Source organism: Cnephaeus nilssonii, assembly GCF_951640355.1.
Source record: "Cnephaeus nilssonii genome assembly, chromosome: 6".
NCBI classification, from domain to species: domain Eukaryota; kingdom Metazoa; phylum Chordata; class Mammalia; order Chiroptera; family Vespertilionidae; genus Cnephaeus; species Cnephaeus nilssonii.
In genome coordinates, this window is record NC_137077.1 from 94,951,411 (window position 1) to 94,970,296 (window position 18,886).

At 40.0% G+C, this 18,886-nt stretch overlaps 1 protein-coding gene across 1 annotated transcript in view; it reads left to right on the forward strand.

The window, feature by feature from the left end:
• WASF3 (WASP family member 3) overlaps positions 1-18,886 on the forward strand; it is a gene marked incomplete at its 3' end in the record, with an annotated part of 140,245 nt that overhangs the window by 44,753 nt on the left and 76,606 nt on the right. The window contains exon 2 of the mRNA XM_079773469.1: positions 4,162-4,256. The remainder of the gene's footprint in view (positions 1-4,161; positions 4,257-18,886) is intronic.

Sequence of the window (18,886 nt, forward strand, 5' to 3'; positions counted from 1 at the left end):
CAAATCTTAATATAATCAGATTAGGAGGATATTGCCAGATTAACAGTGACTCATTTAGGCACAACCTGTTCTCAGATTAAACGTTTTCATAGCACAGAACTTTTTTATTTCATATTGACTTTGTTGTGTATAACTAAGATTAAAGGGTATATTACTAGGGAGAACTTTATTATTATTGACCTTTTAAAATGCTCTATAGAGTAAAAGAAGATATTTCATGAGGTATATTCAATCATTTCTTTCAACAGATGACACAGGCATGTAAACTGAATATAAACTGAACTGCTTAGGAGGTGAATGGTCTGTAGTTCATTTGAAATTACCTGAACTCATCATAAAGCTCTCTAGTCCTCCCCTCGCTCCCTCCCTTCCTGAAATAGACATATTTTACTAGACAGTTATTTATCCTAGCTTGATTGTTGTTGGTCTTTGATTATTCCTTAAGTTACAACTTGCCATGGTTTCTAGATAGAGTTTTTCTCTTTTTTTATACTAACATGAGGAATTTTAATTTAGTAGTACTATTTTAAGAATTGGACTGAGATCTGGAGACAGCATGAGTACATTTTGGTGCCACTGTATTGAGGATCTTATTTGAAACTTAAATGAGCAAGGGTAGGTACCTGTATGATGGGATTTTAAAGGGAGGAATCCTTAAAGGTCAACCAGTTTGTTCTTTTCTTCATTTTCTGTTCATTCATTTTTTTTTTCAACAAATATTTGAGTGTCTATATGCTCTTCATCTTGGTATTCTTTTCTCAGATATTGGTAATAATCCCTTCAACTCATTATCTCAAGCCTGACACCTTAAGAGCTGCACTGTCCAGTACAATAGCTGCTAGCCACAGGTTGCTATTTAAATTATCATTAATTAAAATGAAATTAAAGATTCAGTTCCTTAGTCACCCCAACCACATTTCAATTGCCCCGTGTGGCTGGAGGCTGTCATGTTGGACACTGTCCATTTGTAAAAGGGGGGTCAGCCAGACTGTGTTGCCTTAGTGTTCCTTGACTCCACCCTGACACATCTCAGCATCCCATCCACTTCCTCATCCAGAATATATCTCAAGTTTCTTCCCTTTAAAAATTATCCCGTCTTATTATTTTTTTAAAATATATTTTTATTGATTTCAGAGAGGAAGGGAGAGGGAGAGAGAAATAGAAACATCAATGATGAGAATCATTATTGGCTGCCTCCTGCACGCCCCCTATTGGGCATCGAGCCTGCAACCCTAGCATGTGCCCTTGACCGGAATCGAACCTGGGACCCTTCAGTCTGCAGGCCGATGCTCTATCCACTGAGCCAAACCGGCTAGGGCCTGTCTTATTTTAGGTCTTCATCTTCCGTCATCTGAGTTAAGGCTCCAGTGTTACCAGGACTCTGAGTCCTTCCTTGCCACACCTGTCTCCAGTGGCAGCTGTGCCTTCCGCTCACTCTTGATACCATGTATATACCTTTACCACATTGAATACTAATCCCTGTTTGTATGACTTTTCTTCTGGAGGACCAAGAGGCAGGACTGGGCTTTGATTTTGCAGGGTAGGGCCACACACAATAATGCCTGGCACAGTTCCACAATAAAATAAGTGTTTGTCAAGCAGAAAGAACAGTGAAAATGGGTGGATGAAGGAGGCTGAACTAGGTTGTATTCTGAAGTCAAGAGACAATTTGGATGCATGGAAACTAGAATAAAAGAGGGCATTCTTGTGGGGGAGCATCATGGATGCAAGCCCATTGGTAGGAAAGTACATGACAACTCTGCTCCTACACTCTAGCCACAGAAGAGCATTTTCAGCACCACTCAGAGCTTAACCATGGGACATAAACAGAATTTGAATTCTGGCATTGCAAGTAAATGTGTTCCCCTGTGCTTGCTACATGACACCTCTTTGTAGAGGTGCTGGGTTTCACACTTACTAAACTTAATCTGTAATTTCAGAGGAGTTAAAGGAAACTTTGCCCTGTAAAATTAGGCAACATACTCAGAAAATCTAGTTAATTCTTTTAAGACCTTTATGGTTATAGTTTATAACTATAAACTATATAAATATAGGCTTATGAATTATGTTAGACATGTTAGCAGTAGAGGAGGAAAGAAAAATGCATGTGTGCATGCCCAAAAGGAGGCCATCTAACACAGTAACTAAAATGAGTGACTGGCTAGACAGACCTATCTTAACCCAACCCCTTCCAAGCTGTGTGTTATCCTGGGTAAGTCACCTTCTGATCTTCAATTTCCTTGCTTTTAAATAGAGATATTACGTGCCCTGTGAAGATTAAGTTAAATATAAAATATATGTCACATACTGGCACTGTGCTTAGTCCTGAGTAAAGCATTCACCAAGTAATAACTAGTAACAAATAATAGTTACATAGCCTTTCACAAAATTGGGAAACTCATAGTTGTGTTACCCAAAGGAAGAGTTAACACATGTTGCTTAACATAAATGGTCATCCAGAAAACACAGTCATCTAGATATAATCACCTCTAAAGTGAAGTGTATAGTGTTGGTTACTTTGAAAATCATGCAAATAAGATGATCCAGGAGAAGTAAAATTTGGCCTGGATAATCTAAAACCCAGGGACAGTTCTCTGTATTTGGAAATAAAGTGACCACTTACATAAATTACTTAGGAAAAACTCACTTTTTTCCTTCTACTTTGTATAATCAAGAGCGTGCCCTACAGCTGTTCCTAAGGAAAGGGAAGAAAATTAGGTACTGCTTTTAATTTTAAATAAGCAAACTAGTAGTACGTGCATAAATTAGTGGCATTGAATGATCTATTTTTTTCCATAGTTTCAAAAAGATGTTGACAGTCTTGACTATGTAGGTTCTCATCATGTAAAGTCCTATATACAATTCATGCATGTCCAGTAGTGCACTTTAGTAGACTCAACGCTGCTTTTCTTTCCTGTGGAAATTGCACACCTTTCCTTTCCTCTGCCTGCCTGGTCTTGCCCTAGGCTCACTCCTCTCATCTCTCTTGACTTCCCCTGAGCTGTTTGGTATACCCCACCCCATTTTGGTGCTGTGTTCTTGCTTTTGAGCATCTACTTATATTACTAGAGGCCCGATGCATGAAGATTCGTGCAAGAATGGGCCTTCCTTCCCCTGACTGCCTGCACTGCCTTCGCTCCGGCCGAAGCCACCTTTTCGCTCCGGCCCGGAACTACCTTTCTGCCTTCCCACGCTGCCCAGAGGCCCGGAGTGGTCAGGGACAGTGTGGAACGCCTGCCCCTGGCCACTCGGCACCTGGGTATGCAAATTAACCCATCATCTTTGTTGGGTTAATTTGCATACTCACTCCTGATTGGCTGGTGGGTGTCGTGAAGGTATGGTCAGTTTGCAATTTACTCTTTTATTAGTGTAGATAATTAGTTACATTCATGAGACTGAGTTGTTTCATGAGCATGCATTTCCTTATTTGCAGTGTTTTAAGGGAAGCTGACTTACACAAGGTGCTTGGCAAAGTTTTGCTGAATGAATAAATGCTTAGTCATTAAATTTTCCTTGTATGTACTCTTTAAACCATAGCTCTCTTTAGTGAGGAAATGAAATCATATTGTACTTTTTGGTACCTCATAGCTCCAGCACATGGTAAACAATGTCAGTTTGCTCTATAAGTTCCCTGTTAATGTCAGTTATCCTGGAAACACTTTATAGGGTCAATTCAGCAGGTATTCAATCTTTGTTACTATTTTATCCCCATATTATATACTGTTAAAATATGGATATAGTGATTGTCAAGATTTTTATTGAATTTAATTTTTGTGTGTGAAATTAATGCAAATGTTAATATCTGATAGAATTTTTGGGCAGTAACAAAACCTAAAATGTATGGGTTGTTGTTGGGTAAGTGAATTGAGCATTTCAGTTGAATAAACTTACAATATACTTGGCTTTTTCTGTTTCTGCCCTTTGGCTATTATTTACTGTAATTCCTTGAAATTAATTTTAGAGCTTACTCTAGGGCAAGGAGTTGGAATTATACAGGAATTCATATACCTTAATAGCTTCTTGTTTTAATTTAAAAAGAACTACTTCCGGGATTAGAGTACCCTTGATGAAATTGTTGAAATGTGAAATTTGAATTTAAGACTTTTTTTGAAGACTTGAATGCATTTTGCTTGCCAGTATTTAATTTTTTTTTCTTTTTAGTTTTAATTTTGATTGCTGTTACTACTGATACCTGAGCCAAAGTGGTGATGCTGCCTGAGGGAAATTTCTGCAACCCTTAAGTCAACACTTACACGGTAAGAGTATATGACTTTTACCCTTAAAAGCCATTTAATTTATATAATGTTGTAGTTTAGAATTTTAATTTGAAATAAAACAGGATAAAATATTTTAATATATTAAAATACTGATATTAATGTATTTTAATATATAAATTTTAAGGGATAATAGATTTTTAGATCCTAATCAACTGCAAGAATTTGAAAGGAAATTTTATATAGTCATCATATTAATTTTTATGTGAACAACAAATATGGCTATATATTTTGCCAGTTTACTTTTTATTTCCTGAGGTTTAACCAGTTCTTTATTATCTGAACTTTGTTAATAATGAATGGGTATGAGAAGTCAAGATGATAAAACTTAAGCCTAGTCATTTTTTTCTGTCGCTTACTCTGAACCAAAATGATGGTGATTCCAACAGTGGATAATATAAGGTTTTGAATTACTTAAAGATTTAAATGATCTATATTGCTCTACATTTGAAGGGTAATTTAAGAATAATGAGACATAGCAGACAAATAAGACAAGTTTTTTCTCTGAGCTTCACTTTTCTCATGTATAAAATGCCATTATTTGTCTTGCATGTTTTATAGAGTTGTAAAAACCAAATGAGATGATGTATGTGGAATTGTCCTTTTTTCCCTTTATTTTAAAGGGTAGAGGGAGAATAACAAAAAGGCTTTTTGGTTTTGAGATGGTTATTGAGAGAGAACGCACTTTTTTTTTTTTTTTTTAAATCCAGTCTGCCAATGTATCCTTTAGATGAAAGGATGCTGGAACACTTGATCTCTAATCCTATCTCACCTTGACCTTGGGAATATCATTACATTTACTGTTGGAAATGTGAATTTAATTTCCATAATTTTACTTTGCAGATAATTTTTCAGGAATATGTCTGTATTCTTTGACTACAATGGAATTAAATAAGAAATCAGTATTAGATAACTGGGAAATCTCCAGATATTTTGAAATTAAATATAACTTTCTGAAAATCCCATGGGTCAAAGCAGAAGTCTCAAGAGAAATTAGAAAATATTTTGAATTGAATGAAAAAATACAACATATCAAAATTAATGGGATATACCTAAAGTAGTACTTCAAGGAGGAAATTTACAGTGTTAAAGGCTTATATTAGAAACTAAGTATTTTTTAAAAAATATTTTTATTGATTTCAGAGAGGAAGGGAAAGGAAGAGAAAGATGGAAACATCAGTGATGAGAGAGAATCATTGATTGGCTGCCTCCCGGCAAGCCCCACACTGGGGATTGAGCCTGCAACCCAGGCCTGACTGGGAATTGAACCGTGACCTCCTGGTTTATAGGTCAGCACTCAACCACAGAGCCATGCAAGCTGGGCAGAAACAGTTTTAAAAGAATAATTTAAACTTTCACCTGAAGAAAGTAGAAGATACTAAGCGAAATAAGCCTGTCAGAGAAAGACAAGTATCACATGATTGCACTCATATGTGGAATCCAATGAACAAAATAAACTCTTGAACAAAATAGACCCAGAGACATAGAAGCATGGAACAGACTGACGAATCTCAGAGGGAAAGCGGGAATGGGAGGGTGAGGGTGGGGGGAGAGTAACCAAAAAATTTATGTGCATATATGCGTAACCCATGGACATAAACAATAGGGTGGTGAAGGTCTGGGGATAGGATAGGGAGGCGGGTTGGAGGGGGTCATTGGGGAAAAAAGGGGAAGTCTGTAATACTCTCAGCAATAAAGATTAAAAAAAAAAAGTTGAAGACAGCCCTGGCTCGTGTGACTCAGTTGGTAAAGCATCGTTCCATGCACTGAGAGGTTGCCAGTTTGATTCCAAGTCAGGACACATGCCAGTGTTTTGGGCTCAATCCCGAGTAGGGGGCATGTGGGAGGCAGCTAATCGATGTTTCTCACATTGATGTTTCTCTCCCTTCCTCTCTTTCTAGAAATCAATAAAAACATATTAAAAAGAAAAAAGAAATTAGAAGACATTCAAACAGACAAAGGATATTATATTTTTAATATAAAGAAAAAGACTATCTGAAATAACGTCAGGATATCCTCTTAAATCCTAAGTGGGCAAACAAAATTATTTGTTAAATTCATTATAACTATTATTTGGCATTGGATGAGTTTAGGTTGTTTTGTTTGCTTGCTGTCTGTATCTTAGAATGCATTGTCATGTTTTATCTATAATAATAAAAGCATAATATGCTAATTAGGCCAGACGTCCTTCCGGATGAAGCTGCAGCAGCGGGAGGCTGAGGCAGAGGTGGCAGAGGCCCCCGGCCATGGCGGCAGCGGGGGCCCAGGCAGCTGCTGCAGCAGCGGGGGCCGAGCCCCTTGCACGAATTTTGTGCATCGGGCCTCTAGTATAATAATACTAGAGATCTGGTGCACGAATTCATGCACGTTGAAAGGAAATTAGTTAGAAGAAATATTTTAGAGGCTGGGGAGGGACTGCGGGAGGGCTTCAGGGCATGTTCAGCCCGTCTCGCCCAGTCCCCATCAGGGCCGATCAGGGCTGGCCGGACGGAGAGGGACTGCGGGAGGGCTCCAGAGCGTGTCTGATCAGTCTTGCCCAATCAGCCAGACTGCAGCAGCAAGCTAACTTACCGGTCGGAGCATCTGCCCCCTGGTGGTCAGTGTGCATTATAGTGACTGGTTGAAAGGTCGACCAAACAGTTGACCTATCAGTCAGACACTTAGCATATTAGGTTTTTATATAATAAATAAAGGCCCGATGCACGAAGATTCGTGCAAGAATGGGCCTTCCTTCCCCTGGCTGCTGGCAGCACCTTCGCTCTGGCTGGAGACACCTTTCCGCTCCAGCCCGGAGCCGCCTTTCCACCTTCCCACACTGCCCAGAGGCCCGGAGCGGCTGGGGTGTATGGAACGCCTGCGTCCTGCCCCGCTCCCAGCCACTCGGTGCCTGTACATGCAAATTAACCCGCCATCTTTGTTGGGTTAATTTGCATGCTCGCTCCTGATTGGCTGGTGGGCATCATGAAGGTATGGTCAATTAGCATGCTACTCTTTTATTAGGTAGACTAGAGGCCCAATGCACGAAATTCGTGCAAGGTGCTCGGCCCCCGCTGCCGCAGCTTTGTCTGGAAGGTCGTCCGAAAGGATGTCTGGTCTAATTAGCATATTATTGTAGATACTAGAGGCCCAGTGCACGAAATTCATGCACGGGTATGGTTCCTAGGCCTGGCTGGCAATTAGGGCCAATCGGGGGCCTGCTGGCCAGGGCCTCCCTTCCCCAGTTTCTGGCCAGGGCCTTCCTTTGTTCCATGTTGCTCAGCACACATCATAGCGAGCGATTGAACTCCCGGTTGAACTCCCATGGGGACATTTTGCACATTAGCCTTTTATATATATAGATTATATACACTGAGTGGCCAGATTATTATGATCTCTGAACGCATAATAATCTGGCCATTCAGTGTGTGTGTGTGTGTGTGTGTGTGTGTGTGTGTGTGCGCGCGCGCGCGCGTGCGCATGAATTCATGCATGGGTGGGGTCTGGCCAGCCTGGCCAGGGGGAGGGGACATGGGTGGTTGGCCGGCCTGCCTGCTGGTCGAACTCCTGGTCGAGGGGACAATTTGCATATTAGCCTTTTATTATATAGGATATACACTGAGTGGCCAGATTATTATGCGTTCAGAGATCATAATAATTTGGCCACTCAGTGTATATAGATAAGTCATATGTTATGCTTATTGATTTCTGCTAAATAATTTTCAAATACTTGCTTATTTTTATGATGGTTGGCAGTGTAGAATTGAGGAAATCTCAAGTACTACTTCCAGTTGCCTGGGATAGTTATTTGACACGACATTGTCTCTAGATGGTTTTACTAGAATAATTTCTAAGTCTCTTGAAGTAGAACAGGTTTTCAGCATAATAGAATGCTTACAAGTTTATACAAATACATAATTTAATACTTGTATGCATTCTTACTTTAATTACATACTAGTGGTTTTATCAGTTAGTGCTGTATGCTTGGTATTGCAGAGTAGCATAGTAGAGGAAGTGTAAATTTAGCTGTTAATAGAAAATCTTGTGTTTAGATACTAAAAAACAGTCTTAAGTTTTTGAGCAAAACCCACTTAAATCCTTGATTCTCATTTCCATCTTTCGTAAAAGGTTAATAATCTTTATTTACAGTTTCATTGAGAAATAATTGACATACATCACTATATAATAAAAGTGTACAGCATGATGGTTTGATTTACATATATTGTGAAATGATTATCATAATAGGTTCAGCTAATATTGATCTTCTCATATATATAAAAATAAAAAGGAGAAAAGAAAAAAGGAAAAAAAAATTTTTTCCTTGTAATGTGAGCTCGTAGGATTTACTCTCTTAAAACTTTCCTATATATCATACAGCAGTGTTAGCTATAGTCATGTTGTACATTACATCCCATACTTACTTATTTTATAAATGAAAGTTTGTACCTTTTGGAGGATCAAATCTTGATGAACTGCTGAAGATTTTTAAAAATAATATTCAGAGTATCAAACAGACAAACTATACTCAAATGGTGATGCTGATAGAGGATCTTCATTGGAGAAACATTAAAAGACTGGCATCTGCCCTGGCCGGGTTGCTCTGTTAGTTGGAACATTGTCCCATATACCAAAAAGTTGCAGGTTCAATTCCCACTCAGGGCACATACCTAGGTTGGGACATGTACTGGAGGCAACCATTCGATGTTGTGTTCTCTCTCTCTCTCTTCCCCGCTTCCTCTCTCTAAAATCAATAAGCATATCCTCGGGTGAGGATAAAAAAGGGAAAACAAATGGCATCTGAGCCCTAGCTAGTTTGGCTCAGTGGATAGAGCATCAGCCTGCGGACTGAAAGGTCCCAGATTTCATTCCGGTCAAGGGCCTATGCCTGGGTTTCGGGCTCGATCCCCAGTAGGGGTGTGCAGGAGGCAGCCGATCAATGATTATCTCTCATCATTGATGTTTCTGTCTCTCCTTTCCTCTCTGAAATCAATAAAAATATATTTAAAAATATTAATAATAAATGGCATCTGAGAAAACTGGTTTTGAATTGGATGGGAAGAATTATTCCAAATGCATTTTAAACAGAAATAACCCAAAAAGTCCTACAGTTTGTATGGAACCACAGAAGGCTCCAAATAGCCAAAGCACTCTTGAAAAAAAAAACACACTGAAGAACTATATTACAAAACTATAGTAATTAAAACAGTATGGTATTGACATAAAAATAGACACAGATCAATGGAACAGAATAGAGAGCCGAGAAATAAACCCATACTTTACGGTCAATTAATTTACAACAAAAGAGCCAAGAACACACAGTTGGGGGAATAAATGGCAATAAATGGTGTTGGGAAAACTGGAAAGCCTCATGCAAAACAGTGAAACTAGACTACTATCTTATACCATACACAAAAATTAATTCAAAAGGATTAAAGACCTGAACCATAAAACTCCTAGAAGGAAACATAGGTGGTAAGTTTCTTGACATCAGTCTTGGAGATAAAATTTTGGGTCTGACTCCAAAGCAAAGGCAATAAAAGCAAAAATAAACAAGTGAGACTAATCAGATTAACAGTTTTTACGCAGCAAAGGAAACCATCAACAAAATGAAAAGGTTACCTACTCAATGGGAGAAAATATTTTCAAAGCATATATCTGATAAGGGGTTAATATAAAAAAATATAAAGAACTCATACAAATCAATAGCAAAAAAACCACAAACATTCTTTCTAAAAAATGGGTAGAGGATCTGAATAGACATTGTTTCCAAAGAAGACTACAGACAGATGGTCGGCAGGTACATGAGGATGCTCAATATCACTAATCATCAGGGCAATGCAAATCAAAACCATAATGAGATATCAGCTCAGACCTGTTTAAATGGCTTCTATCAAAAAGATATAAATTAACAAGTGTTGGTGAGAATGTGGAGCAAAGGGAACGTTGTGCACTCTTGGTGGGAGTGTAAAGCAATGCAGCCACTATGGCAAACAGTATGGAGGTTCCTCAAAAAGTTAAAAAAGCACTGTTGTATGATCCAGCAATTCCACTTCTGGATATTTTTCTGAAGAAAATGAAAACACAAATTTGAAAAGATATTTGCACTCTCATGTTCATTGCAACGTTATTTTCAATACCCAAGATATGAAAACAACCTAACTGCTCATCATCGATGGATGAGTAAATAAAGATGTGGTATATATACAATGGAATATTATTTAGCCATAAAAAAGGAAGGAAATTTTGCCATTTGGGGAAACATGGGTGGACTTGAGGGCATTATGCTAAATGATAATGTAAGTAAGTCAGAAAAAGACAAATATGGATTTTATTTAAAAGTGCAATTTAAAAACAACAATAGCAACAACGACAAAAACCAAGTTCATAGATACAAAGAATAGATTAGTGGTTGCCAGAGGTGGGAGAAATAGGTGAAGGCAGTCAGAATGTACAAATTTCAGTTACAATTGAGTCCTGGGGATGTAATTTACAACATGGTGACTATAGTTACTAATACCGTATTGCGTTTTTGAAAGCTGCTAAGTGAGGAGATCTTAAAGTCCTCATCACAAGAAAAAATTTTTATAACCATATATGGTGATTATCATTTTACAGTACAGTTAACCCTTAAACAATGTGGGTTTGAACTGTGCAGGTCCACTTACATGTAGAAACACATACACGTTCAAGAGGCAAATATATTTTCCATCCAAAGTTGGGAATCTGGGTATGCAGAGGGCCAACTTAAGTTAGATGTGGATTTTTGACTACGGGGTGTGTAGTTGGTGCCCCTACTCCTGTATTGTTCAAGAATCAACTGTATATGCCGATAATGAATTATGTTGTACACCGGAGACTAATATTAATATGTCAGTTTTACCTAAAATACAAGCACACCCCAAAGACTTTGATATCTGAATGAACTGGTTTTGAATTTAAGTGTTTACACTTCCTAATCATGTCATTTTAGATGAGTTACTTTTTGAGCCCTGATTTCTTTATCTGTTAAGTGGTGGCAATGCCAACATGTAAAGTTGTAGTGGGATGTAAATGACATAATATATAGAAAATGCTTATGTGTATAAAATGTTCTCATTTATCATCTTTAACTGGTGTACCAATATTAGCTTTATGATTTTGTTTCTTTGGTGATTTTCTATGAACTTACCTAGTAACCCTGACTGATCCTCTTTGATGGTGATCATGTTTTATTGTGGGAGTATGTTCAGAAGAATGGAACTCATAGGATGCCAGACTTGATTCGAGGTCAAGTACATAAGTTACAAATTTGAGATATTCCTTTTCCTGCTTTCATGGCTCAAACAATTGAGAATTGTTAACTAAAATAACCATTTAATTTATCTTAACTTCCATGAACACATTTTCTAGTAGTCAAAAGTATTGCCATCAGGATGCTTTTTGTTTATAAAAACACAGAAACTCAAGTTTAGTAGCATGTGTGCTAGAGAACAGTTGGCAGATCCCACAGCTTTACTGCTATTTTGACTTTATCTTATTTTGTTTTGTTCATTCATATGAAATTGACAAAATTTGCCTATTTTTGACCAATAAAAGTGGTAATTTCATATGGTTTGGCTTGCTATTTCAGGGCATGGTTAACGGTGGTTTCTTTGCACACTGAACCAGTCATTTAATTTTGTGGGTAATGGTATGTCACTATTTTCTTTATGGCCATGGTCTCATGGGTATATGCATATGTCAGAACTTAGACTGTATATGTTTAAACAGTGAGAATTTCTTGTATATCAATTATGCCTCAGTAATGCTGTCTAAAAGTAGATCAGTGGAGGTGGGTAAGAGAAAGAGCAAAAGATAAATCAGGAGATCACTGAACATTCATTTAATGTTTAGATTCTAACATGATAGTCAAGTAAGAAATAACTTGTTAGCCACTAAATATCACAACAGAAGAAACAGATATAAAAAATAAACTTAGCAACTACACAGGCACAGCTCCAAAAGAATATTTACAGAAGGCCACAGTTAATGGCATTATAAAAACAGCAAGCAGAAATGCTAACTCAATTCCTTAAAAAGTTTTTCCTCCTACAGAATTCCCTTATCTGAAGGGAATTTGTCCCTACCAACCTATCAGAGAGAGTACCAGTTCAAACAGTCTGAATACAGACAGCTCTTCTTCACTCCTGATTGGCTGGTGGGTGTCACGAAGGTACGGCCAATTAGCATGTTACTCTTTTATAGTAATATAAATGGAATCATACAGCGTATACATTTTTTTCATCTGACTTTTCATTCAGCATAATTATCTTGAAATTCATCCATGTTGTTGCAGGTATAAATCACTCCATGAATATACAGCTGATTTATCATTCACCTGTTGATGGATTTTGGGGTTATTTTGGCTTTCACAAATAAAGCTGTGTGAACGTTCATGTACAAATGCTTTTATTTGGGCAAATGCTTTTACTAGTAGTTATTTTGCATAAATACCCAGGAGTAGAATGGCTGGATTGACTGGATAAGTGTCTGTTTAACTTTTTAAGAAACTGCCAAACTTGTTTTACAAAGTGATTGGGATATTTTATATTCTCTTCAGCAGGGTATGGGAGTTCTAGGTTCTCCAGATACTTACTAACACTTGGTGTGGTCAGTCTTTTTGAAACTTAGCCATTCTTTTAGGTGTGTAGTGGTATCTCATGGTTTTGGTTTGCATCTCCTTAATGACTAACCATGTTGAAAATCTTTGAGGTGCTTATTTGCCATCTGTATTCTTTCTTGAAGTATCTGTTCAAGTCTTTTGTTCCTGTTTTTAATTGAATGGTTTGTTTTTGTATTGAGTTTTATTTATTTTTAAATTTTCAGTTTTTAAAATTTTCAGTTATATTGACATTCAATATGATATTTCAGGTGTTCAGCATAGTGGTTAGACCTTTATATAACTCACGAAGTGCTCCCCCAGTAGGTCTAGTAACCACCTGACAGCTTACAATATTATGGACTACACTCTCTATGCTGTCCTTTACATCCATGCGACTATTTTGTAACTGCCAAATTGTACTTGTTAATACCTTCACCCTTTTTTAAATCCCTACCCAAGGATATGTTTTATGGATGACAGAGAGAGAGAGAGAGAGAGAGAGAGAGAGAGAGAGACAGAGAGAAACATTGATCCGTTGCCTCCTTTATGCACCCTGACTTGGAATTGAACTCAAAACCTTTTTGGTGTATGGGATGATGTTGCAACCAACTGAGCCACCTGGCCAGGGTTTTTTTCACTCAGCTCCTAAACCCACTTGCATCTGGCAACCACCAGTTTGTTCTCTGTATCTATGAGTTTGCTTCTGTTTTGTGTTGTTATTTTTTAGATTCCATGTATAAGTGAAATCATATGATATTTGTCTTTCTCTGACTTATTTCACTTAGCATGATACCTTCTAGGTCCATCCATGTTGTTGCAAATCTTAAGATTTAATTCTTATTTATGGCCAAGTAATATTCCATTGTATATATGTACCACAATTTCTTTATATATTTGTCAATTGATGGACACCTAGGTTGCTTCCATATCTTAGTTATCCTATATAATAAAAGCCTAATATGCAAGTTGTTTGACTGGAAGTTCAGCCAGGAGTTCGACCGCTCACTATGACGTGCACTGACCACCAGGGGGCAGCACAGAACATGGTGGGTGTTGGCGAGGCAGTGCTGGCAGCAGGCAGCAGTGGAGGCGCTGCCAGCCCTGATGGGCCCCAATGAAAGCGGGACCATGGTGGGATGGTGGAGCAGGTGAGTGGGTAGTCCCAGGCCAAGGCGGGTGTGAACGGGGGCCCGATTGCCCCGCAGACAGCGACCAGTAGTGGCAGTGGGCGGTGAGGGGTGGGGCTGCCACCTGGCTCCCAGGCACTCAGGGAGCCGGGCGGGGGGCCCGGCCATGATCGATCGCCACGCAGGCAGGATGGTGGAGCAGGTGAGGGGGTGGCCAGGCGGGGCTGCAGGGCTGTGAGGCTGGGGGCGTGAGCTGGGGCGCGAGCTGGGGCCCGATCCCCACAGGCCACCCTGAGGGACCTCACCCATGCACGAATTCATGCACCGGGCCTCTAGTTGTATATAATGCTGCAATGAACAGAAGGATGCATATGTCCTTTTCGATATTAATGTTTTGGATTTCTTCGGATAAATACTTGGAAGTGGGATTGCTGAGTCATATGGTAGTTATATTTTTAATTTTTAAAGGAACCTCTGTACCCTTTTCCAGAGTGGTTTCAACAATTTGCAGTCTCATCAGCAGTGCATGAGGGTTCATTTTCTCCACATCCTCTCCAAAACTTGTCCCTGTCAGTGTATTGATGATAATCATTCTGATGATCAGTAACATTGAGCATCTTTTCATATGTCTGTTGGCCATGTGTATGTCCCCTTTGGAGAAATGACTATTCAGGTCCTCTGCCATTTTTTAATTGGGTTCTTTGCTTTTACGGTGTTGAATTGTATGAGTTCTTTATATATTTTGGGTATTAATCTCTTATCAGATGTATCAATAGTGAATATCTTCTTCTATTCAGTAGGTTTCTTTTCATTTTCCTGAAAAGATGGCTTCCTTGTTTGCAAATTTTTTTATGTAGGCCCATTTGTTTATTCTTTTCTTTTGTTTTCCTTGTCCAAGGAAACATAACCAAAAATCTATTACTAGGAGCAATGTCATATTCCTGGTGAACAAAGATGCAAAATTCCCAAGAGCAATTCTAGGACTTATAGTTTTGGGTCTTACATTTAAGTCTTGAATCCATTTTGAGTTTATTCTTGTGTATGGTGTAAGAAAGCAGACTACTTTCATTTTCTTGAATGTATCTGTCCAGTTTTCCCAGCACCATTTACTGAAGAGACTATCTTTAACCCCTTGTATATTCTTTCTTCCTTTGTCATAGATTAATTGTTTTTTTTTAATTGATTTTTTTTTTAACAGAGAGGAAGGGAAAGGGATAGAGAGTTAGAAACATCGATGAGAGAGAAACATCCACCAGCTGCCTCCTGCACACCCCCCACCGGGGATGTGCCTGCAACCAATGTACGTGCCCTTGACCGGAATCGAACCTGGGACCTTTCAGTCCGCAGACTGAGGCTCTATCCACTGAGCCAAACCGGTTTCGGCTGTCATAGATTAATTGACCATATAGATGTGGGTTTCTTTCTGGGCTCTATTCTGTTCTGTTGATCTTTGCGTCTGTTTTTATGTCAGTGCCATGCTGTCTTGATAATTATAACCTTGTTATATAGTTTGCTATCTGATGGCATGATACTTCTAATTTTGTTTTTCTTTCTCAAGATTGCTTTGGCTACAGGATCTTTTGTGGTTCCATATAAATTTTAGGATTATTCAAATTCTGTGGAAAATGCCATCCTATATAATAAAAGAGTAATACGCAAATTGACCGTAACTCTACTACCCCAAGCCACGCCCACCAGCCAATCAGGAGTGAATATGCAAATAAACACAAGATGGCTGCGGCCACAGAGAGCAGGAGGGAGGCTTGGGTTTCCCTGGCGATGGAGGAAGCCAAGCTTTCTGCCTGCCCTTGCCGGCCCAGGCCTCCACTTAAGGCTACAAAGTTTCAATTATAGAAGATAAATAAATCCCAACAGAAATGGCTGCCGCGATGGAGCGAGCAGAAGGCTTGGCTCCGCTCCAGGCTACAAAACTTTCAATTGTAGAAGATAAATAAATCCCAGATACCAGGGCCTCCGCTTGGATCGCCGGGGGGCGTGGCTGGCCTGCAAACCACCACAGGCCCCTCACCCAGGCCGCCCCACACCCCAAGAAAACCCCCACCCTGATCCGGGACGCCCTTCAGGGCAAACTAGCTGGCCCCCACCCATGCACCAGACCTCTATCCTATCTAATAAAAGAGTAATATGCAGATTGACCATCACTCCAACACACAAGATGGCTGCCCCCATGTGGTCAAAGATCCTGCCCCCATGAGGACACAAGATGGCCACCACAAGATGGCCAGCAGGGGAGGGAAGTTGGGAAGGACCAGGCCTGCAAGAGAGGGCAGTTGTGGGTGATCAGGCTAGCAGGGCAGGGCAGTTGGGAGGGACCAGGCCTGCAAGGGAGGGCATTTGGGGTGATCAAGCCTGCAGGGGAGGGCAGTTAGGGGTGACCAAGCCGGCAGAGGAGGGAAGTTGGGGGCGACTGGGCCTGCAGGGAAGGGCAGTTGGGAGGGACCCAGGCCTGCAGGTGAGAGCAGTTGGCGGTGACCAGGCCTGCAGGGGAGGGCAGTTAGGGGCAAACAGGCTGTCAGGGGAGCAGTTAGGCATCAATCAGGCTGTCAGGGAGTGGTTAGGGGGTGATCAGGCTGGCAGGCAGAAGCAGTTAGGGGCATTCAGGAAGGCAGGCAGGCGAGCAGTTGGGAGCCAGCAGTCCTGGATTGTGAGAGGGATGTCTGACTGCCCTCGTGGGGTCCCAGATTGGAGAGGGTGCAGGCTGGGCTGAGGGACACCCCTCCCACCCCCCCGTGCACGAATTTCATGCACCGGGCCTCTGGTTGGTATATGTTTTTTAAAATCTTTATTGTTGAAAGTATTACATTATGTCCCCTTTTCCTCCATTGACCCCTTCTTGCCCACCTCCATCCCCACCACCCCCTCACCCCCGCCCTATGCCTTCACTGCCTTATTGTCTGTGTCCATGGGCTATGCATATACTAGTATGCATACAAGTTCTTTGGTTGATCTCTTCTCACCCACCTACCAAACCCTGCGTTCCCTCTGAGATATGACAGTCTGTTCCATGCTTCTTTGTCTCTGGATCTGTTTTGTCTATAAGTTTATTTCGTTCATTAGATTGCACATATGAGTGAGATCATGTGATTCTTGTCTTTTTCTGACTGGTTTATTTCACTTAGCATAGTACTCTCCAGGTTCCTCATGCTGTCTCAAAGGGTAAGAGGTCCTTTTAATTCACTTTTGCAAGTTTGTATGTTTCTTGAAATTTATCCATTTCTTCTAGGTTGTCCAATTTATAGGCATACTAGAGGCCCGGTGCATGAAATTCATGCATGTGGTGGAAGGGTCCCTCAGCCCAGCCTGCACCCTCTCCAATCTGGGACCCCTCCAGGGATGTCCGACTGCCTGTGGGATCGGGCCTAAATGGGCAGTCGGACATCCCTCTCACAATCCAGGACTGCTGGCTCCCAACCACTCCCCTGCCAGTCTGATCGGTGCCTAACTGCTCCTTTGCTGGCCTGGTTGCCCCCAACTGCCATCCCCTGCAGGCCTGGTCACTTCTAACTGCCCTCCCCTGCTGGCCTGGTTGCCCCCAACTGCCCTCCCCTGCACACCTGGTCACCCCTAACTGCCCTCCCCTGAAGGCCTTGTCCCTCCCAACTGCCCTGCAGGCCTTGTCCCTCCCAACTGCCCTCTCCTGCAAGCCTGGTCGCCTTTAACTGCCCTCCTCTGCCTGCCATCTTGTGGTGGCCATTTTGTGTCCATATGGGGGCGGCCATCTTGTGTGTTGGAGTGATGGTCAATTTGCATATTAGGCTTTTATTATATAGGATAATTATTCATAGTATTTTTTTATAGTCCTTTGTATTCCTGTGATGTTAGTTGTCACTACTCCTTTTTTATTTATGATTTTATTTATTCGGGTCCTCTCTCTTTTCTTTCTTGATAAATCTGGTTAAATGTTTATCAGTTTTGCTTATCTTTTCAGAGAACCAGCTCTTGGTTTCCCTGATCTTTTTTATTGATTTTTTAAAACTCTATTTTGTTTATTTCTTCTCTGATCTTTATTTTCTTTTACTTACTGTGGGCTTTGTTTGGTGTTCTTTTTCTAGATTTTTTTTCTTTTTACGTGTAAGTTTAGATTGTTTATTTGATATTTTTCTTGTTTCTTGAGGTAAGCCTGTATTGTTATGCATTTCCCTTTTAAGACTGTTTTGGCTTTGTCCCACAGATTTTGTGTCATTGTTTTTCATTTTCATTTGTTTCAAGGTATCTTGATTTCTTTCTTGACCTTGTTAACCCATTCATGGTTTACTAGCATGTTATTTAGCCTCCTTGTGTTTGTGTGTTTTTCAGTTTTCTTCTTGTAATTAATTTTTAGTTTTATACCATTGTGATAGGAGAAGATGCTTGATATTATTTCAGTCTTCTAAAGTTTACTGAGACTTGTTTTGTGTCCTAGCCTAGAAAATGTTTATGTACACTTTAAAAGAATGTATATTCTGCTGCTTTGGAGTGAAATGTTTTAAAAATATAAGTTAAATCCTTCTGGTCTAATGTGCCATTTAAGGCCACTGTTTCTTGTTGATTTTCTGTCTGGGTCTATCTCTTAGTGTCAATGGGGTATTAAAGCCCCCTAATATGCTGTATTGCTGTCAGTCTCTCCCTTTATGTCCATTAATATTTGCTTGATATAATTAGGTGCTCCTAAGTTGGGTACATAAATGTTTACAAGGGTTATAGCCTCTTGTTGATTGATCCCTTTATCATTATGAATGTCCTTCTTTGTCTCTTATTACAGTCTTTATTTTAAAGTCTGTTTTGTCTAATATGAGTATTGCTGCACCAGCTTTTTTGTATGTTTACATTTGCCTGAAATATCTCTTTCCATTTAGTTTGTGTGTGTCTTTCAATCTGAAGTGGGTCCC